The sequence below is a fragment of the Felis catus genome, chromosome E3, assembly GCF_018350175.1.
Source record: "Felis catus isolate Fca126 chromosome E3, F.catus_Fca126_mat1.0, whole genome shotgun sequence".
Taxonomy (NCBI): Eukaryota; Metazoa; Chordata; class Mammalia; order Carnivora; family Felidae; genus Felis; species Felis catus.
In genome coordinates, this window is record NC_058383.1 from 20,304,657 (window position 1) to 20,327,759 (window position 23,103).

General features: G+C 49.1%; 1 long non-coding RNA gene across 1 annotated transcript; it reads right to left on the bottom strand.

Moving 5' to 3' along the window:
• Window positions 1-225: 225 nt before the first annotated feature.
• On the bottom strand, window positions 226-15,291 carry LOC123382637. The gene is made up of 3 exons (XR_006591286.1): window positions 14,900-15,291; window positions 6,611-7,799; window positions 226-601 (listed from the first exon to the last, which is right to left on the bottom strand). It is a non-coding gene; the product is annotated as an uncharacterized LOC123382637 (long non-coding RNA).
• Window positions 15,292-23,103: the final 7,812 nt, after the last annotated feature.

Genomic DNA, 23,103 nt, shown 5'->3' on the forward strand with positions numbered 1-23,103 from the left:
GACTCCCTCTCATTTCCCCTTTAACTTGCTAGGGAAGTGACGCACAAATGCAGCCCAAACAGCATTCTGTTAACACTTGCCCACACCAGTTCCCCTAAGAGTTCCAGTCCGAACTGGAACGCTCTGCTTACGCGTAAGGCCTGATGGGGACCTCGAGTCTACAAACCCAACGCCACGTCAAGGTCAAGTTCTCTAGTCAAGTTTCTCCAAAGAAACAGAACAGGATCCGGAGACACACGTCAGAGGAGGTTTATTATGGGAACTGGCTCACGTGATTACGGAGGCTGAGAAGTCCCACGATCTGCCGTCTGCAAGCTGCAGATCCAGGCGAGGCTGAGTCCAAAGGATTAGGGCGCTGATGGCGGGGGTCCCAGTCTTGAGCCAGAAGGCTCAGGAACCGGGAGCTCTGATGTCCGAGGCCGGGAGACGATGGTTGTCCCAGCTCGAGCGAAGAGAGCAAATTCACCTTTCCTCTTTTCTGTTACATTCAGGCTCTTCACAGATGGGATGCTTCCCACCTGCCCCGGGGAGGGTGATCTTCTGTACTCAGTCTACCGATCCAAATGCTAATCTCTTCTGGAAACACCCTCGCAGACACAGCCTGAAATAATGTTTTCCTGTTATTAAAGCCATTAAGCAATACCACTAAGTGTTGGCACACAAAATTAACCATCACGCCCTTCTTCCCAGAAAGGTAACATTAGGAAAACAGCCTTCTGGAAGACTCTCTGCTGGTTCCTTAGTGTCTGCCCCATCCCATCCAGCCTTCAGCCCTCCAAGCCATGCCTGGTCCTCCAGGAGGCTGCGTCTACCGACCCCGTCACCCAGACTCTTTTTACCGACCCTCTTCCAGCTAAAACTAAAACCTGCCTTTTTGTAACTTCAATCCATTGGGCTACTTCTATGCTTTGGTCCATATGTAAATAAGCAAGCCAATTCTCTCCCTCTCTCTCCCTCTTCCCTGTCGCAGCTACTGAAAGACTTTAATGACGCCTACGCTTGCCGGAACTCAGAGCGTAGGAGAGGAAAGGGGCTGGGCTGTTTTCCTCTGCTTCTCCCTGCCTTGGTGCTTCCATACTTGCTGAGGTCCAGCCTATCCATGGCTCCTATTGGGGTGCCCGCCTTCTCCGTGGGTCCACATCTTGCTGAACTCCATAAAACCCTTTTCTCACCTTGCACCTTCTGACGTGGGGGGGGGGGGTGTTGGTTTCGCTTTTTGCTAGTTCCCTGGTGCCTCGTTATCTCTTGGTGGTTCCTCTCCCCTGCTCACATCTCCATAAGCAATCCCCTTATTAAATACTTGAGCCATGCCAGTGGAATTGCATTTGCTTTCAGGACCTGAGAGGTCACACACAGCCTAAGTGTGAACGAGACGGCAAGTCCCAAGCAGGCCCGGATCGTCCAGTCCATTCCTGGAGGCTGAGTCAGAAGGACAAAAGGGCAGGGTTCCAAGGGGGTCCTTGACTTAGCTTACACATTTAGACGAAAAGAGGGATCAAGGGAAGCCACAGCATCATGGATAAGCTGTATCTGCTACAACGCACTGAACCCACCTACCACGCCCCAGAGGCAGGTCGGGATATCAACTTCTGCTGCATTGGGCCGGGATACGGAACCAGGAAGAAGGCACGCAGAGTCAAGGCAGTCAAGGGGAGCAAAGCCTAAAATTTCCCTCCCCTTCTAGGTCACATTTGCTCCATGACAATTCTTTGAGCCATTAAAAAAAAAAAAAAAGGCTCAATGAGATCAATCGATTGTCTGATTGATTTCGTTCCAGGACCTTCTACCACTCTTCCTTTGATATGCATTCGGATTGTTCTGTCCACGTGCTCCAAATCCCCTTAAAGGCCCTACTCACAGAACCAAAATGAGACTCCAAGTCAGACAGGACAAGGGACAAGGGCAGCGGAGGGATGTCCTTCCTCATCCAGAGCTCAGCCTATCCGTGTGTGCTCTGGGAGAACCTTCCCTCTAACGACTCGCGGTGTGTTTGGAGATACCCAGAATCTCAGGGTCTCTTTATTTATTTCAAGATGTGAGTAACAAACTAAGCCATATTTCCTGAGAGTGCTGTAAGGGTGAGCCTGCATTCTCCAACTTAGATGTAAATGACAGGTGGGGCAAAAGGTAGGAACTACCCTTGCTCTCTCCCGTTGCCTCTTCTGGATCATTCCTACCGTTTCAATCAAGAGTCTGAGAAATCCGTATGTATTCCCCTCAGTTCACACTCCCATCGGAAGGAGAAGCAAATGCTTACCGTGTGCCTGACACCACGCTAAGGGTCTCACATCCATCATCTCGTGGGATCTGTACAATGACCTCATCCTCTGTGCCCGCGTGCCCGCACACCCCTGTTTACGGGTGACCAGGCCAAGCATCAGAGAAATCCATTTCCCAAGGTTAGAAAGTGGTGGGGCTGGCACGCCGACCCAGACTGGCTAACTGTACAGGCAAACCTTTCCCTAATGCAGCTACACCGCCCTTCTTGAAAACGGAACTTGGGATCCAGAGAAATACTCCCCCGTCCCCGCTCAATGCAGGCAAAACCGAACGGGAACGGGGATCAGCATCCCCTGGCCTTCTCACGGCAGCCAGCCAGAACCATTCGACCTCGCAAATCCCTCTTAGTAAAGTTAGAAGCCTGTTTTTCTCCAATTTCCAAGGAGTTGCATTTGGCATCCAGTAAATGACCTGAATCCTTGCCATTGCTGGTTTCAGTTCCACAGCCTGCTCGTGAATTTGGAGCAAGAGCCGGTATGTTCTCCAAACCTCACCCTTTAATTCCTTGGGGATGAGGACATAAGCCAAAGGAAACTGCTTCCAGGCCAGACTTGCCCTTCTACCGGGGCGGATCTCGGATACAACCACCCTGACCCGTGCTCCTTAGTGGCAGAGACCCCGGGGATTCACCCACCCTTACAATTGCCACCAGGGCAGAGAGGGGAGAGGCCCTGAATAAACAGCCAAACCCAGGGAAATGATTCATTCATTGTGTACTGCTCCATTGATGTGCGTTGCCATGGTGACCTCTGATTATTTTTGAACGAGGAGAATTAATCCTATTGAATTTTCTGTCCTAATAACTTAAGAAATTAATTTTCCATATTATAAAATTCAAATGCACAATCCCATGAACCGAGGTTCGGCAAGTTCAACAAATCTATCCGACTGCATTCTGGGCTCAGAAATGCTGTTTTCCAGATGGGAAAGGGCAGGGCCTGGCGGCAGATGGGCATTGTTGACTGCGTTCTCGCTCTGATAGCTCGCTTTTTAATCACAGAAAGCAGAGGCTCTTGTAGAATTGTTAGAATCTTCCAGAAAGGAAGGGCAAGGCACGCCAAGCCACGGAGAGCTCTAGTTTCTGTCGCTTATGAAGTTTTAAGACCTTGCCTGGTCAGCCTGACTACGCACGGACGCCTCCCTTCCTCTTCATTTGCTCTAATGGCAAGTTCATCCCTGGATAGGGGAGTCTTAGGGTTCAGTTCACCCAACCAAACTCTGGAACCGGGCGACTCCGGAACCATCCCTTATGTTGCTGCTACAACCTCCTTCGGGGCCAATGTTGGCCTAGTATTTCTAGGCTGTCCAAGACAACTCGGTGGCCTCCTAATAACCGAGGGTCATGTCGTACCTACCTCTCCCTCCTTCAACTCTTCTGGCTCACACTGTAAGATCCAGCATTCTGTCTTGATCCCTGTCTTACTGTCCATCGCCTCCCGCCGTGGTGAATTCTAACATCCTGGTAACTAGACATCTCTTGCCCTGAACTGCCTCCCATTTACGACCCCCTTCAGGACTGGAAACATGCTCTGGGAAGATTTTTCTGGGGTTTTTAACCAATGGTTTTCCTGACCCCTACATCTCAGCTCCTTCGCTGTGGGGTCTTGTCACCGTTTCAGAATGATGATGGGGACCCTTGGACCCTTTGGACACGGTGTGTCAACAACCCCGAAGAAAATCCAGAGTCGGCCTTGGCAAACTGATCATCTCCTCTAGATGCTACTCTGCACTAATGTATAGGTCCCTACCAGTCCCCAAGATCACCCCCTTCCCACCCTCCGTGCCGCCATCGTCCCCATTATCTTCTCGATTGAAGAGTAACCACTGTGGCTATCATTGGCTGGCAGTTTTCGCCCTGGTTCTTTTGGTTTTAAAGACCAGAAACAGGGGTGCCTGGGTGGCTCAGTCGGGTAAGCGTCCGGCTTGGGCTCAGGTCAGGATCTCATGGTTCACGGGTTTGAGCCCCGTGTCGGGCTCTGTGCTGACAGCATGGGGACTTGTATTTTATTGGACGGTTGCTTGGTGGGTTCATGGGAATCGTGGTGGGAACCAAAGTAGATCAGGCCTCACAGAAAAGGAGCTGTTGAAACAGAAGCCCCTCGGTCCCCCATGGTGGCCATTTCTCCGTACCGATTAGCTTCCTCTGGATTTTGTTCATGTAGTGAGCGTCCCTTTCATCTTCAACTCATACTCACACGTGGTCCTTCAGAGCCACTGAGGCAGATGGGCGTTCTTAACCGTACTCTTGCTTATGCCGATTCAGTGATGACCTTTCGGCTCAATTCCCAAATCTACCTTAGAAGGGGGAGATCGACAAGACGCACAATGGCCATCGAGGGCAGTGACTGCTCTGTTCTACCTCCAAGCTAGGAAGGCAGGGATGCGGCGTGGGGGCCACATTGGGCACTGACCAAGTCGGAGGTCCTGAAAGGGAAATAACCACGGTTCACACTAACAGCTCCAGCCCAAAGCCTAGATGGATTACACGTCCTAAAAAGCATAATACACGAGGGACAAAATTCGAATCCAAAACGAAGTAACGGGAAATATTGGAGCAAGAAATTTGGGCCGTGAACCTGCCTGGACCTGTCTGAGTATGGAGGCCTGCCCTAGAAAATGATTCAGGAGCTAGAGGACTCAGCCTTCAAGTCTCAGCTCCTCACAGGACCAGCGCTGGGTTTAATGTTTGCCAATCGGGGCTTCATTAAAGTTCAAGTTGGCATTTCCTATAGATCTTTGTTTCTCATGGGCCTTCAGGGACGCACAACTTCTCATCTGTGTGCTCCTTGTGGTAAACCAGGACCCCAGTTAGCCCGCTAGGCTATCCTCTGTGATGTCGGGGACTGTTAACATTTTCTGAACCCACTTCTTCTCTGGTGACTCTCGTAAGACTCTGTGCTTCGGGTGAAATCATCCAGGAAAGGAAAAAGAGGAAAAAGCGGGAGGAAGAGGGAGGAAGAGGGAGGTACGTGTGCTCAAAAGCCTCAGATGCCACACTAGTTGAGGGAGCAGGGAAAACAAAGGAAATTAACTTCGGCCCCAGTCTCACGTGGGAGACACAGACACCAATTTCTATCCCACGATGCTATTTTTCCCCAAGGTTTACGTAAGATGCCAGTAGACGGAGAAGAGGAAGTCGTTTGCCGGGGGTGGGGGGGGGGTGGGGGGGGGAACGCTGGGAAAGCTTAACTGAAAAAGATAACATTTGAATTGGTGCTTAGATGAAAAAGAGGTCATCAGTTAGGGAAGGGCAGGAAAGATATTCTAGGTTTTAAAAAAAATGCTTAGGCACAAGCATGGCTCTGTGAAAGAACCTTGCAGAGAGTAAGCAAGACCATTTTAGCCGGAAGCGGACAGAAAATCCCGCTCATTCTAGGGGAAGCAAGGGATTTATTGCTCACACAACTGTCAGTTCAGGAATACATGGGATTTAGGAAAGACTGGATGCAGGTTCTTTGTCGATGTCATTCAACAGCTTCTGCCTCTCTGTGTCCCTCTGTCTCTGTCGGCCCCTATCCCTCTGTCTCCTTTCCACAGACACACTCATACCCACTCACAGAATTTCTAGAGCTTTCTCTCTTCCTTTGAACATGCTCCTTTTTTTGCACCTCTCCCCTGCCCTTGTTTGTCTGCCATCACTTCTGTTCTTAGGCAGACGTGTACATGTGCACACATACACACACACGTACACACCCGTGCACGCACACATACACGATCTCCCCGCCATCGTGATCCTTCACAAACACGTCACGTCGTCTTTGTCTCGTAAGCAATTCTCAGGCACAGGGTCTGCTGCCTCTCTTTCTCCGTTTCTCTCTCTTTTCCATCTCATATTGTCCCCCCGCCCCCAGCCATCCATCCCTTTTCTGTTTTTGTCTTTCTTTCCTTTCCAAAGCTCTGTGTCTCTCAGGCGGTGGTCCCCAAATCCCCAGACGGCATTTGGAAATGGGGACCGGGAGACCATTTTGTGCTTCTCTCTCTTCCGCTTTGTCTCTCTACCCAGATGAATCTCTGCCCTCCCTCCCCCGTTTCCCCAGTTCAGTCCTGTCAGACCCTTTCCCGATAAATAACCGAGAGAAGGTGTAATGAAGCCAGTGCTAACCGCAGCCCCCAGCTTTCAGCAGGAAAAATGACCCTGACAGGCTTTTCCAGCAAGAACCAGGCACTTCCTGCCACCGCCGAGGACCTCTCTGCTCTCCCTGTGTCCACAAATTAATAACACCAATAGCAACCACAAAGACTTCGAGGAAAACACAGCCCTGTGGTCAAACCCCCGGCTCACAGATAACCGTTTAAAGGGAAGGGGGGGGAAGAAAGTTGAAAAACTTACCGCTGTGTTGGTTGTGAACCTTCTCCCAGCTCTGCTTTCTTGCCACCGTGACTGACATGTAACTTCTTCTGTTTCCAAACCACGAGTCGTTCTAGGGGACCGTTTGAGACCGTTCTCGTCCACACTCACCAGCGGACTGGCCATGCTGCACATCCTCTGTGGCTTGCGTTGTTCAGGCTAAAACCTGGGTCCCCCGGGGAAGTGGACGGGTCCACAGCGGGGCGTGTGCCTGGGTCTGACCATGTCTGTTTGCACACGTGTGTCGCCACAGTATCCAGGCCTCTGTCGACGTAGGTGCCCCGGGGGTTCTAGGCGTGTCCTTGCGTTGGTGCGGCAGAGAGAAGGCATTTCAGAAAAGCCTCTATGTGCTTCCTTGCCCCGGCTCGTAAGTGAATCTGAGTGTTTGTGTGTGAACGGTGTTTATGTGACTTTCTCTCTTACTGGGCGCATGTTATTTTGAGGCTCCCTGTAAAAGATAGGGAGGCTGGTTCTTGTTTCGGAGCCTGTGAATGATCAGAATGCAACGATAACTGGACACTTGAAGCTTCTTGTGAAAGAAACATCGAGAAGTGCCCTGCCAGCACCCCCATCTCCAGAGGACCCGAGTACTTGCTCAGTGCAGAGCCGTAAGCAGCAGGCAAGACTCATCCGGGCTTCCCAAGGCCAAGGCGCGCAGAGTTCAGATGTTAGAAGTGACACAAGGTGAGACTGAAATGATTGGGGAGGGTGGAGGGAGCAGGGCTGGGCGCAGGGGGAGGAAGGAGAGTTCTCCTTTCCTGGGGAGGCTTGCCTAGTCAGGAGCCCAGGAGAAGGGTCTTTTCTCTGCTGTTTGGCGCCTCCCTTTGTCCCATCCCGGCAGCGAAAACCCTTCCCGTTTTCCAAACCGGGGATTAGAAGCAACACGTTCAAGGTCGCCTCCGGCACATTGGACCCAAGCGTCCCTTTCTGGGTTGTTATGTGGAATCTGTAGTTCCTGTCCCACCGGGGTTGCCTCCGAAGAGCATGCCTCGCGGTGGGGGGACGGGTTGTGTGCGTGTGTCTGGGCGTGTGCACATGCTGGGTGTGCTGGTCCCGGGCTGAGACCGTGGGCAGAAATGAGGATGACGAAGGTGCAGGGCGGCTTCACGTGGACAGTGGTCTCTCGCGTGGGATCCTTCGTGTGACCCCGCCGTCTGGGCCAAGCTCAGAGCTACAAAGACACACACACACACGTACAGTGATAGATGCGCACACCTGCTCACACGCAACGCCCACGCACACAAATGCACAGACTTCTTCCGGCCGAGGCACGTGTTATTACTGCCTCTGACCCTCGACACACACGCCAGGTGGATCTACTCAGCTACAAAGTCACCTGCAGAAGATTTAGATGCAAAAACCCAGTCTTCTCTTTGACGTACGGGGGTTCTTGAACCCCTGGGGGGCATTTGGAAACAGGGGTGGCGGGGGGGAAAAAGCCATTTTGATGTCACGTGACCTGTATGTGCTACGCTATCGCTATCGAGTGCCGGTGCTCAAAGGATGTTAATTCTGCTCCACCCGGAAGCAGGCCGTTGAAAATGCCTATAGCGCCCCCATCTGGAGAAAATCTGAAGAGAAGCAAAACCAGGCCAGCTCACGCGCAACTGGAATCCCTTTAACAGGCCACCTGCATGCAATCGTCTCCGGGTATGGGCCACTGTGACCCCTACAATTTCATCCAGCCGTAAGCAAGGTCAGAGAAATATACAAGGAGTCATACACAACATGCATCGTTCAACTGCAAATCGCGGGGAATTTAGCGTATTATTACATACCTAAAGTATAGTTCGTTTTTGCAAAAATTATGCAATCTCATGATAATTATGCAATTATCAAAAATTATGATAGTGCTTTTAAAAATATCTGTAGTAGGGGGCGCCTGGGTGGCGCAGTCGGTTAAGCATCCGACTTCAGCTCAGGTCACGATCTCGAGGTCCGTGAGTTCGAGCCCCGCGTCAGGCTCTGGGCTGATGGCTCAGAGCCTGGAGCCTGCTTCCGATTCTGTGTCTCCCTCTCTCTCTCTCTGCCCCTCCCCCATTCATGCTCTGTCTCTCTCTGTCTCAAAAATAAATAAACATTAAAAAAATTTAAAAAAATCTCTAGGATAGTGCGTCTCAAAAAATTTTTTTTTTTTAGACAGAGAGTACAAGCAAAGGAGAGGGGCAGAGAGAGAGAGAGAGAGAGGAGAGGGAGAATCTCAAGCAGGCTCCACACTCAGCACAGAGCCCAACGTAGGGCTCTATCCCACGACCCCGGAATCATGCTGAAATCAAGGGTCGGACGCTCAACTGACTGAGCCACCCAGGTGTCCCTGCTTCTCGATTTAAAAAAAAATTTTTTTTAATGTTTATTTATTTTTGAGACAGAGAGAGACAGAACATGAGCAGGGAAGGGGCAGAGAGAGAGGGAGACACAGAATGTGATCGATTATTAATGTGCACACAAATGACCTAGGAATCTTGTTGCAGAACGGATTCTGATTCGGAAGGTCTGGGGTGGAGGCTGAAATTCTCCATTTCCAGCAAGTGCTCAGGATGTACTGATGTTGTTGGTCTACAAGGTTCTAAAACACGAGTGCTCAAACCTGGCTACACACTGAGATCACCCGGGGACTTTATGAGATCACCCGGGGACTTTAAACAATATTGATGCTTGGGTCCCATCATCAGAGAATTTTATTTAATTATCCGAAGGGTGACGATTAAATCACCCTCAAATAAGATCGAGGCACAGAGACTTCCCAAGGCTCCTCATCATCATGTCCTAGAACACTTTAATGTCTGGTTGTACGTCTCCCCATGCCCCACAATACACCCTCACCGTGACCCTGGAGGGGTTGTATCCCTGATCTCCTTCTGATACTCCTTCCTGTTCTCATATGTCTTATAAGGGGTATGGACTTGATTCTGTATTTGACAACAGGCGAATGTCTCTTATCATCATAGTTTTCAACCTTGACATCACATGCATTCACCCCAGGCCCCACGTGCGTAGATTCTAATCCGACTGGACTAGAATTCATAGTTAAAGACAAACCGCGAAACATAAAACTAAAACCCGCCCAGGCGACCCTGAGGTGGGGCCAAGACTAAGAATAACGGATTTACGATATCGAAGGCAAACCCCCCATTATGGCATCTGCTCTGGTGGGTCCCTCTCTGGCCACCGGCCTGAGCTTCCGACCCCTTGCCTGCACCATGCCTCCTCGCCACATTTCTGGGCTTTTCCATGTATGTCATGTTATCCTCTGCCTCTGGGATTTTTGCACCCTGTGTTCTCTTTTCTGAAATGCTTTCTCGCATTTTCTCTCTCCGGAAAAATTCCTGTCCTCCCGTGTCACCTTTTTTGTGGGTGAAATCTTTTCTTTTTAAAAAAGTTTATTTATTTATTTTCGGGGGGTGGTGGTGCAGAGAGAGAGAGAAGGAGAGAGAGAATCCCAAGCAGGCTCCTCACTCTCAGCACAGAGCCGGACTCAGGACTTGATCCTATGAACCGTGAGCTCGTGACTTGAGCGAAATCAAGATTTGGACGCTTAACTGGCTGAGCCACCCGGGAGCCCCTCGTGAAGTCTTTTCTGACCCACCGTGAGAGATTTAATTATTCTCTCTTGGGTGCTGCCTCTGATCCAGTAACATGTCTATATCATAACCTGTCATAAAATTGTGCAGATATTACACTTACATGCATCGAGCTCCTTGAGGGGCGAGACAACGCCTCACCGTGGGCTGCAGGGTGGTGTGGAGGACAAAGTCTGAGGACCCAGCTCGAATCTGCCTTGTCCTTGCGGTTAACTGGAACCGGGGCGGGGGGGAGGGGGCAAGTTACTGATCTCTCTCTGGCTTGCTCTCCTCTCTTGAAATACACACGAGAACACAGGCCAACAATAGACGTTGGACAAAGGATACATTTTCCTCCTACTGGGGCGGAGCAGAGCCAGAAATTCTCCACTTTCAGGGGACACACCCACGTGGCTGTCTACAAGGTTCTGAAACACTGGGTTCTGTATCCTTGAGGCTTAGCGCTCTTCCTAGGACGTGGCTGGAGGCAAGACGATCTCACCTGCCTGACCTGGGAAGTCAAACTGGGATCCGCACACGTCCCGACGACTGCCATCATCACGGGGAAAAACCATGAACAATGGTGACCGGTAACTCTACAGGTGTTGGCACACTTCCACCCAAGAGTCTCCATTCTGGGAATGTCGATCCGGGGAACGAAGCATTAAAATCAAAAGCTGGGGGCGCCTGGGTGGCTCAGTTGCTTAGCTGTTAAGCGTCTGACTTTGGTTCAGGTCATGATCTTGTGGTTCGGGAGTTCGAGCCCCGTACGGGACTCTTTGTTGTCAGCGATCCTCAGTCTCCCCCTCTCTCTCTCTGCCCCTCCCCTGCTTGTGTGCATGTGCGCTCTCTCACTCTCTCTCTCTAAAAAATCAATGAACATTAAAAAATGTCAAAAGCTGCACACACAAAGATGTCCATTGCTGCATTATCTATATGGCCAAAACAAACAAAATAAACAGACCTGAAAGGCTTTTAAGTGGCCAGAATATTGAACTAGTAAAATAAATAATGGCGCATCCTGATAAAGTCCTACTAATGAGCTCTTTAAAAGCTCAGTACCGAAGATCTATAGAAATGTGGGGAAACGTTTATGTTCCAATATTAAATTTTAAAACACAAATACAGAATGATTACCCTGGCACGATTATTTACCTGAATTTCGCCTGCAGGTAAAAAATACTTCAAGAAAATGTCTAGAAAGGAAAAAAGCTGTTATATATATAAATATATAAATATATATTACATATAATATATATTTAAATATATGTTAATACATATTATATATAATATATAAATATATATTTATATATATTTATATATATTTATATATATTATATATAAATATATATTATATATAATATATACATAATATATAAATATATATTATATATAATATATACAAACTTATATAAAATATAAATATATATAAATATATATAAATAATAAAGTTTTTTTTAATCACTTCTTAATAAAGCTATTCCTTCTTTTCCCCCCTAGGTACAGAAATCAGTCTATTCCATGAGTCTTCGCTGAGTTCTTATATCATGTAAGAACTAGGTGGTTACTCCAAAGATCAGGCTTCAGCCTGATACACAGGTATAGACCCAAAACATTATACTGAAATGTAAAGAGAGAGAAGCAACATCAGAATCTGGGAAAATGCTGGCTTTAGAGTAGAAAGACCTGAGTCCCGGTTGCAACCTGTGTGGGTCAAGTCATAGCACTTCTCTGTTAAAACCTGCCAGTGCCCCGCTGCCTCTCTCAACATAAAAGCCCAAATCTTTACTGTGGCCTCCAAAGCCCTGAATGACCTGGATCAAGTCCCCGACCTCATCACATGGCACTTTCCTTGCTCACCTGGCTCCAGCCCCTCTGGAGTTGTTGCTCTACAGCATGCCAAGCATGCCGGCCCCAGGGCCTTTGCAGTTAAGGATTCCTTTGCCTAGAAATAAGGCCAACTCTCATTTCCCTCAAGTCTGTTCAAATGCTCTTGTTGTAATGTTTATTTTTAAGGGAGAGAGAGACACAGAGTGTAAGCGGGGGAGGGGCAGAGAGAGAGAGGGAGACACAGAATCTGAAGCAGGCTCCAGGCTCTGAGCTGTCAGCACAGAGCCCAAGGCGGGGCTTGAACTCACGGACCACAAGATCATGACCCGAGCCAAAGCCGGACGCTTAACCAACTGAGCCACTCAGGCGCCCCTAAATGCTTTGTTTTAGTGAGGCTTTCCTTAACCATTCTCCATAAAATTGCAACCCCCTGTACTTTTCTGCTTTCAGTTTTTTCCATAACCCTCATCACTATCAGATATAATACGTACTAATCATTTGGATTCTGCCCTCCCTCCACTAAAAGTGAAGCTCCTCCTAGGGCCGCCTGGGTGGCTCCATCGGTCAGCTCAGGTCATGATCTCGCGGTCCATGAGTTCGAGCCCCGCATCGGGCTCTGTGTTGACAGCTCAGAGCCTGGAGCCTGTTTCGGATTCTGTGTCTCCCTCTTTCTCTCTCTGCCCCTCCCCTGCTCACGCTCTCTCTGTCTCTCTCTCTCTCTCTCTGTCTCTCAAAAATAAATAAACATTAAAAACATGTTTTTCATGGGCAGGGATTGCTGTCTGTTTTGCTCATTGTTGTATTGCCAGAGCCTAGAATGACGCCCAGCATACGGTAGGCCCTCAACAAACATCTATTGAATAAGTGAATAAAATAATAAGCAAGACTGTGTCTTCATCTACAAAAGGGGGCACGATATTTCTCCGTTCACGGAGTCCCTATGTCAGAGCAGCTGGTACAAGCTGGGCACCATGGAGCAGAGGGCACCTTCCGAATGGTCTCAGTAAGGATCATTGCAGTAGGCAAGCCACACCCATCTCACCAGAATCCTCTGCGAGTGAGACAGTGCACCAGCAAAACTCCAATGCCTACCTCGGAGGCTCTGTGCATTCTAATAAGAAAGCAGCCTTCATTTCTGCACTCAGTAGCACAGGCTGTCAACAGCCAAGGAAGGGGGGGGGGGCGTGTGGAGAGAGAAAAAGAAGAAGAAAAAAGAAAATGAAATGCACCTCGGCGAGTTTTGCACCCAGGAAAGTATACAGATTTTTTTTTTTTAAATCATAAAACCAGAAAGACAAAAGCAACCAGTTTAACAAATTAGACCAGCTCTTGTCAAAGGAGATGTTTTTTTTTAAGCCAGGACTAAACAACCCTCCCAGCGCTGTAGAAGTCTGCAAATGTGAAATTCTTGGAGCTTGAAAAGGTCTCTCTCGCCAGCGCGAATGCTTCCAATAATACCCAGAAACAAGATTCATTAAAAGCTATCTTTAGCATTATCAGCGATGGTGTTATTATCCCGTGTCCTTCATAAAGTACATTGCGGGCTTCCACTCCAAGTCACAAAGGAGGAGCAAGGGGGGGGGGTCTCCTTGCTCCGCTGGCAGAGGGAAGAGAGGATCTAGGAATTTAAACCAGAAAGCCAAACTGGGAGAAGCACGATCTGCAACAAATAATTGTAACATGCCACCGGGATGCATTTCACGAAGAGGAGAGCTTCCTGCGTCTTCCGGGTATCAGAGAAGGGGTACTTAACAAAGTTCCAATAGCATCTGCCAGGACAGCTAAACACAGAGATCAAGGGGACCGTTAGGGACCATGGGAAGGACAGGGCAGTAGTCCCCAGCAAGGAGTTGGCCCTCGGCTAACATTTCTTGAATGAGTCAATAAGGGAGCGGATGGATCCAAACACGAAGCTGCGAACCGCCAAAATACTTGACGTGCTCATCCACAACATTGTATTTATTGGTTATCCTCGAGGAACACGGGGGGCAAGTGACGCAGGCTTCCCCAAGCTCAGCGGGGAGGAAAGAGTCCAGGTCAGCTGAATCCATATGGTGCAGTTAATTACCCCCCCCCCCAAAAAAAAGACAGGCTTGATCACCACCGGAGACGACAGAGCAGGTGCAGTAACCAAATCTCAGACCCTGGTCGGGGATGTGCGACAATTTATCAGCCGTAGTTTCCCAAAGAACACGATCAAGAGGCGAAACTAGTAAGAATCTCCACCCTTGGGGAAACGGGAACCACCGAAACCCTGCGTTCCTCGTGAGACCATAAACCCATTTTCTGGGGCATGTTCATTACCAAGCATTTATCATGTACCAGGCGCTGTGCCTGACCGGAATCCTCTTACCAGCCCCTGAACACAAAGCTCCTACGGTGGTTAAGAGCAAGGACACCAGAGCGTCTGGGCTGGAAGCCAGGTCTGTCACTGACTAGCTGAATGGGCTCAGGCAGCCTCACGTCTGCAGCCTCAGTTTACCTACCCGTGAACTCCACTGATCATAGTTCCTATCTCAGACACCTGCTGCGAGGGGTGAGAGGGGTTAATCCCCATGTAGCACTTGGAACATGTCCAGCACAGAATACGTGCCATGGGGGTGTAAGGTCCCTATCAGCCTTGCTGTCGAGATGAGGAAACTGAGACCCAGAGATGCCAAGGAAGGTGGCTAATGTCACACGATTACTCGGTGGCCGGGCTGGGATTACAACAAGGGTCATTCTGCCCCCCACGCTCACCTTCTTAGCAATGATGCCATCCATTTGTCTGATTTTTGTCGAGGAGGCAAAATTCCTGAATCATATAAAAATACCTCTTGAATCAGCTCTTAAGCTGCTCTAACACAATGTGGGGAAACTAGGAAGTGAAACATATGCATACCAAGGAGTTCCAGAATCTGCTGGGGCTTTGGTTGGCTGCACGTGAAGAAAGAAAGAGGTCAGCACAGTTCCCAGTTTTCTGGCGTGGGTGCCTGGGGAGGAAAGAGGAAGACTGTGTTTGGGGCTGGTAGGCTGGGGTAAAGACGTGGCGTGCCCGAGGGCTGGGCTCAACTCAGATAATGCAAATTTAGCAAACACCACTGCAGACCTCATCTGCAATATAAGGCAGATAATTTGACTTACATAGGCTTGCAAGAAGGCAAGAGAGAAGAAACCTAGAAGCATGAGGTTTAGAATCAACACATTCGTGGCACCTGGGTGGCTCAGTTGGTTGAGCGTCCGGCTTCAGCTCAGGTCATGATCTTGCAGTTTTTGAGTTCCAGCCCTGCATCGTGCTCTGTGCTGACAGCTCAGAGCCCGGAGCCTGCTTCAGAATTTCTCTGACCATCCCACACTCGCACTCTTTCCCTTTCTCTCTCAAAAATAAATATACATGAAAAATATTAAAAAAAAAAAAAGAAACCCGCACATAGTACTTCAATAAATATCTGATGATGCTTTAACACTGTCAGGAGTTCGGGGAACTTGAGTGGCTCAGTCGGTTGAGCGTCTGCCTCTTGATTTCGGCTCAGGTCAGGATCCCAGGGTTGTGGGATTGAGCCCCGAGTCAGGCTCTGCCCACTGAGTGTGGAGCCTGCTTAGGATTCTCTCCCTCTCTCTCTCTCCTTTTGCCCCTCTCCCCTGCTCTCTCTCTTTTCCCTAAATAAAATTTAAAAAAAAATTTAAAACAGCCAAATGTTTTAAATAGACAGAAAACTGGATGAAAAAAAGCTTGCAACTATTGTAAACCTGTCCCATCCGTCCTGTCAACACCTTTAATTCTTAGAGCTCAGAGGGAGTGAAAGCAATCCTGGTTTAAAGGTAAGAATGCTAAAACATATGGGGTCCTTTTATATACAGGTGAGTTGGGGAGCTTGGAGCTCAACCAGGCTTTTCAGACCCCAGGGTTCACGTCCCCTCCCCGCTGCTTCCTTTAAAAAACAACCTTTGTGGGGCGCCTGGGTGGCGCAGTCGGTTGAGCGTCCGACTTCAGCCAGGTCACGATCTCTCGGTCCGGGAGTTCGAGCCCCGCGTCAGGCTCTGGGCTGATGGCTCGGAGCCTGGAGCCTGTTTCCGATTCTGTGTCTCCCTCTCTCTCTGCCCCTCCCCCGTTCATGCTCTGTCTCTCTCTGTCCCAAAAATAAATAAACGTTGAAAAAAAAATTTAAAAAAAAAATAAAAAACAACCTTTGTGATCACGGAGATGCTGGTCTAGAAGACTGGGCACGTGCTTGGCCCAGAGACCCTTCTCGCCGCTAGGGACTCTTGCCTGACCTTGTTCCCATTTTGTTACTCGTGCTACAGGCGTCTTTTGTGCAAGACGCAGCAAACCCTTTTTGGAATAGCATTTGCAAATGCTATCCGTCAATAAAAAGCTATTTGCGCCCCGGTGTTCGTGTGCATCTTTCACGTACACGTGGCTGCATGTGTGTGTGTGTGAGCCGTGAACAGCCTGGCACTCAGTAGGTCTTCAACAGGACGACTGTGCCTCACCAACCCCTCACTTAAGTCCACGAGGGCGTCTTTGTAGTTTCAACCACTGCACGGGGCAAAGCACCTAACAGGCTCCGGCCTGCTTTGCTTCCAGACGTGTCTTCTGAATCGGGGCACAGCCCCGGGTTCTGGTGGAGGCCGTCCTCCAGAGGAAAAGGGTTTTTACGTTTCATCTGCCGGCCGGCTCTGCTGCTTTGGAAGGCCTCCTCACAGTCGGGGAAAACTGCGGCTCTCTGGATCCAGGAGGGAGGCAATTAGACGCTGAGTGTCAGTTAGCAAGCATCTGCCCACCGGCGCCCCAGGAACAGGCAGGTTTGCAAGACAGCGGCTAAGCCTCATCTTACCAGGACTCTCACTGACTCAGGCCCCCCCACAGCAGCTGGAAACCTCTCTCACCCGGGGCAGGCCGGGGGCAGCTCCTCAAAGCCGGAAGCCCTCGCTTTCCGGGTCTCTGCTCTGCCTCCCGGCCTCCTACACCCTCCTTTCCTTACTCCCCATCCGCCCCCTATGACAACTCCTCCCCCAGCGGAGTGGGGCGACGTTGAGGGAGGGACACAGTCTCCTGGTTTAGCTACAAAGGGAAATGCGCTCTGACTTAATCGGAAGATTGGAGGTTACGGTGACTGACTGCAACAGGTTTAGGATGAGCACATACACGGTTATGGGTCCTGGAGGTGCACCTTTAAGCCAAGCAAAGATGGCGTCCGTCTTCATGGTCCTTAATTCTCATAGGGCAGGGGGGGATGGCCGGCATAATAAATAACTGAATAATAAGATTTTAGCTAGGGCGAAGGGTTACCAAGAAAATAACCAAGGTAATGAAATCCAGAAGGGTGTGTACGAGTGTGTGCGTGGGGCACTACTTTACTTTAGCGTGGGTGGTCAGGGAAGGTCTCTCTGAGGCTTTTGAGAGGGGAGAGAAGGCCGAACATAGAAAGATCCAGAGAAAGAGCATCCCAGGCAAAGGGAAAAGGCAGGACAAAATCCTCGACACCTGCCATCAAATAGTCTTCTCAAAATGACATTTTTGCTGCATCCGCAAATCATCTCTAGTCATCTCTGTGCCACCGGTAATTTGTCTCACGTTTTAGGAGACACGGTGCGAGATCATCTGTAAATTCCCTCTTCTCTGCCATTCTTCTATTCTGTGAATCTCCCCGGGCAAAGCCGGTGTCAGCATGCGGCAAAGGATTTGGAGGAAGAGAAGGGGCCAGGGGCCGGGAACTAAAGATCTTCCCCATCAAGCCTCCCTATTCGGGGTCAAAGAACAAGGGCAAGACACAAAACCGTCTGGTCCTTCTCCTCCACCGCCTCCCACCAGACACCTGGATCATCTCCCAGCCTCCCCAGCCTTGTGAATCTAGAGAAGAGTTGCAGACGGGAGAAGACAGAGAGGGACTGGAATGCCATTAGTTAAATGCACTGTTAAGAGCCTGCAGATTCAGAGCCCCGGGCAATGCCTCATCCTCAACAAACGACCATAGCTTCTTTCCGGGAGGCAGCAGCTCCTTCTCTAATGAAGGGATTCACGGCTTCTTGTTCTAATGAAAATGTACAGATGAGGCTTCTTAGTTTTATGTAGAGCTTTGGATTTTCATGTGCAAGGAGGTCTCCTGGGCTCCTGATCTCATAGGAAAGCACACAAGTATTCCCCGGCCCAGGGTTTTTTCAAGGTCAGCCCTACTGATGTTTTGGGGCCAGATCATCCTTACCGCGGGGAACTGTCCTGGGTGTCTGGAGGGCATCCGTGGCCTCTACTCACTACAAGCCAGCTGTACCCCTGCCCTCAGCTGTGAAAAACAAAAGAATGTCTCCAGACATCGCAAAATACCCCCTGGGGGACAGAATCCCCTTGGTTGAAAACTACCGCCCCAGCCTCACCCTGGAGCAGAAAGTATCTGATTGAAGAAAAGGACGTGTTTCTGCCTCTTTCACACAAACTGGATTTCCACTGGTTCCCCAACATCCTTGTTGAGACATCTTCACTCTGTGGCATCCGTTCAGCTGGATATCGTATATTCACCCAGGAAATTAAAAGCTGGAATGAAAAGCTTGTACAAACTGAGGACTGTTAAAAACGCTCAATGTCACAGCACCGCAAGAAGGGTTACCAACAAGCCATGAACTTGGAGACGTTCCCCCTTGAACAACATTAATGCTGATCAGACCCCAAGTGAATAGAACTAATTAAAATTTAGCAGCGTCCTGATTCTCTCTGGTAACATACGTGGGGTTGTCTGTTATGGGAGCGTTCGGGACGCGGGCACCACACCATAACCTCACATAATGGGACCCTTTATAAGGTGCACAGAGGAGATGACAACGTGAATTCTCTTGAGATTAGTGACTCAAAACAAAATATCGCATCATTCTATTTGTTTCCAATTATCTTGTTTAAATTCCTCATTTGATTCTTCATTTAAATAATTCTTGTGTATTCTCTACTACCCCTATTTAGAAGCAGGGATCTTATCTACATGCCTCGCTGCTATCCCTTCACTGCTTAGAATTGTGCTTGGCACAGACTAAGAACTCCGTCTACACTCAGCGAATAGACGCATTTGGAATGAATGAAGTTATTCCTGGTAAGTGTTGGTTAGAACTTGGGGGGAACTGACAAGAGAGGCTTACAGGGAGGTCATTGCAAGTGGGGCAGACAGTGAGGCAAAGTCCTTTTGTCTTCCCTCTTTCCTTATTTTTTATGCTTCTGGGTGTGGGCGTGTCCCATCTAAAGCTCCTGACGGGTGAGTTTCAAACCATTCTCATACCTTTCCAACTCACACTCGTGGGTTCCGGCCTGCTTGCAGTCTTTGATTCCCGTTGCCTGCTGTGTAGACCTCAGGGTCCCACATCAAGCAGCCTACAGAGACTGCCTCGTCAGTGTCCACGGTTACACCAGCCAACTTCCCAACAAATCCCTTAAATATATACCAGACATGATTCCTTCCTTTTGGGGCTCACCCTGTAACAAGATAGTATGGGAGACAGACATATACACTGATAACTATTTCATAACCACACCACAGAACATGCGTACGTATATATGCAGACGTACACACACACGCATGCACACACACACACACACACACAATCTATGGTTCTACTCCTCTGGCTGAATCCTGACTGATACACAACCTACACAAATTGATTAATACCTAAGTGGCATCCAAGGACCCGTCCAGAGAACGTATCAGGATTCTTGACCAGGCACTCTGGGGAGACCTTGTAAAGAAGTTAAATGATCGCTGTTTGGAGCTCAGAAGACACATCCTCAACACCCCTTTTTGCTGAATAAGAACGATGTGACCTCGGATAAGTCAAATAACATCTTGGGTCTATAGTTTCTCCCTCTGTAAAATGGAAGAGTCAAACACCCACTTGCGTCGGAAACATTTACCGCCAAATATCAGTGTTTTCTCACTCGCCACTCATTTCCCAGCCTTCTTACGGTCAGGCCGGGTGTGTAATTAATCCTGGCCAGTGCGCTGTGAGTGGAAAGGATGTGCCACTTCCTGCTGAGGCATTTATTTATTTTTTTATTTTTTTTTTAAATGTTTTTTTTCAACATTTATTTATTTTTGGGACAGAGAGAGACAGAGCATGAACAGGGGAGGGGCAGAGAGAGAGGGAGACACAGAATCGGAAACAGGCTCCAGACTCTGAGCCATCAGCCCAGAGCCCGACGCGGGGCTCGAACTCACAGATCGCGAGATCGTGACCTGGCTGAGGTCGGACGCTTAACCGACTGCGCCACCCAGGCGCCCCCTTGCTGAGGCATTTAAAAGCCAGTGTGTGCACGTGTTTTTTTGAATTAGTGTTTTCGTTTCCTTTCGGTAAACACCTAGTAGTGCAATGGCTGGGTCGTGGGATGGTTCTATTTTTAATTTTTTGAGGAACCTCCGTACTGTTTTCCAGAGTGGCTGCACCAGTTTGCATTCCCACCAGCAGCGCAAGAGGGTTCGTTTTTCTCCGCATCCTCGCCAACACCTGTCGTTTCTTGTGTTGTTGGTTTTGGCCACTCTGAAAGATGAGAGGTGGTATATCATTGAGGTTTTGATTCGCATTTCTCTGATGATAACTGATGTCGATAAAAGATGTTGAGCATCTTTTCGTGTTCTCTTGGCCACCCATATGTCTTCTTTGGAGAAATGGCTTTTCCTGTCTTCTGCCCATGTTTAACGTTTATTTATTTAGTTTGAGAGACAGAGTGCAAATTGGGAGGGGTAGAGAGAGAGGAAGAGAGAGAATCTCAACCAGACTCCATGCTGTGAGTGCAGCTCTGACTCAGAGCTCGATCCCAAGAACCCTGAGATCATGACCTGAGCCGAAAGCGACAGTCGGACGCTCAACCGGCTGAGCCACCCAGACCCCCGAGTCTTCTGCCCATTTTTAATCGGGTTACTTGTTTTTTTGATGTTGAATTGTAGAAGTTCTTTATGTACAGACAATGGAATATTACTCAGCCATAAAAAAGAAGGAAATCTTGCCATTTGCAACTTCATGGATGGATCAAGAGAGTTATAGTGTTAAGTCGAATAAGGCAGAGAAAGACAGACACCATATGATTTCACTCATGTGGAATTTAAGGAATAAAAGAAAGGGAGAAAGAAAAAAGGCAAACAAACAAACAAAATCCAGACCCTTAAATATAGAGGACAGATTGGTGGCTGTCAGAGGGGAGGAGGGAAGGGAGGGAGGTGGATGAAACAGGTGAAAGGGATTAAGATTACATTTACCATGATGAGTCATCCATACATTTACGGATAAAATTCTTGAATCACTATACTGTACCCTTGAAACTAACAACACTGCATGTTAATTTTGCTGATTTTCTTTAAAGCCCGCGCGTATCTCTCCAGCTCTTGCTTCCCGTGATATAGCAACAGGGGGGCCACACGGCGACAGCATCCATGCCCCTGGGTCCCTGAGTGACCATGTGGAGCAGAACTCCTTGCCAATGTAAACTGGACCCTTAGCCTGAGTGACACATAGACTGCCATTGAGGGAAACCACTGAGATTTTAGGGTTAATTGGTTAACTACAGCATACCCTAGAAACTCCTGACCAAAATACAACCTGCCATGGTTGATTTGAGGACCATTGGAAGGTTCTCAAGCAAAAACGTCCAACTCCGATGGGATGCCAGATGTCGAGCACGTGCTCAGCGGTTACCAACACCTCTTCCTTTATACCCAGTTTTCTGTTGCGTGGATGGCAGCCATCTTTCCGGTTCGCCAAGGCCAAGTCCCCCCCCTCCCTTTCTTCCCCCACACGCAAAAACCCATTTCGGGAAACCTGTGTCTGTGAGACCTCCAAATGAGGGCGGGAGAATTTTCCGCTTGGCATAATGTTCCTTCTTTTTTAAAAGGATTCGGCCTAAGAGTCCTCGGAAACAGCAGGTGCACCTGCACAATGGATGCGTCTGCTGATAAACGGGCGGTGAAAGCCACCTGTTCTGGAACCTGGAAATTGTGTGTCACCACATGAGCAGCTGGCTGCAGGTGCCATTGGAGACGCGCAAAGGTGCTGTTATGACACAAGCCCCGGGACCTGAAGCACGAGGCCTCCCGGAGCGACAGGCAGCAAGCCCCAGCACTCTGGGATCTCTGACGCCATGATTTTATTGTCACTGAACGATGCGGTGTCCAGGCCACAGCAATGGTGGCATCCTTGCAGCGACAGAGCTGTAAGTACATCGAGACCGGTGCCCGCCAGGAACAGCAGGCTCACTCCCCGCTGCGTGCTTACCACCCGTGTGAGTTTAGGCAAGAGAATTAACCTCTCTGAACTTCAGCCTTCATCTGCAGGATAAGGAGCAATTATGCCCTCCTCCTGGGTCCCTGGGAAACGGAGTGAGATATACTAGAGAAGCAATTACCGCAATGCTGTTAAAAAGGAAACCTCACGACGCCTGGGGGACTCAGTCAGTTGAGCGTCTGACTCTTGATTTCAGCTCAGGTCATGATCTCACGGTGGTGAGGTCTCTGCACTGAGTGCAGAGCCTGCTTGGGATTCTCTCTCTCTCTCTCTCTCTCTCTGCCCCTCCCCCTCTTGTGCTCTCTCTGTCTCTCTTGAAATGAATAAATAAGCTTAAAAAAAAAAGGAAACCTCAGGACCCAAATGGTGTCATTGACGTTAAGACCCCAAGTCTGTAAACCAAGACTTAACATCTAACCTACAACTTCCCAGAAGCATAGCCTTGAACTGGTCACCATGGGACTTCCCTGTTCAGCACCAGGAACTTGACTGAAAGACCCCCTTTCTGTTCCCCATTACTTGCCTCGAGTAATGGATTCCTGGCTACCAATTTCCTTTTTTTCTGCTTCCTCTCTGCCTTGACACACCTTTCCTTTCCTGGAGCCCTTTGGAGCTCCCCTCTACCTCCGGAACGGGACGCTGCCCGATTCGTAAATCGGTGAACACAGCCGATTCGATCCTTCAGATTTAACTCAGGTTGGATTTTTGTGAACGGCACCTTCTCAACGCACGTTTTCAATAACGGTTATGACCACGGCCACCACCATTGTTGTCTTGGGTGCCCCGTCTGCTGCATCACCCGTGTATCGCCTTCCACGGCTGCACGGACTGCGGTGAACTGCTAACAACTACACC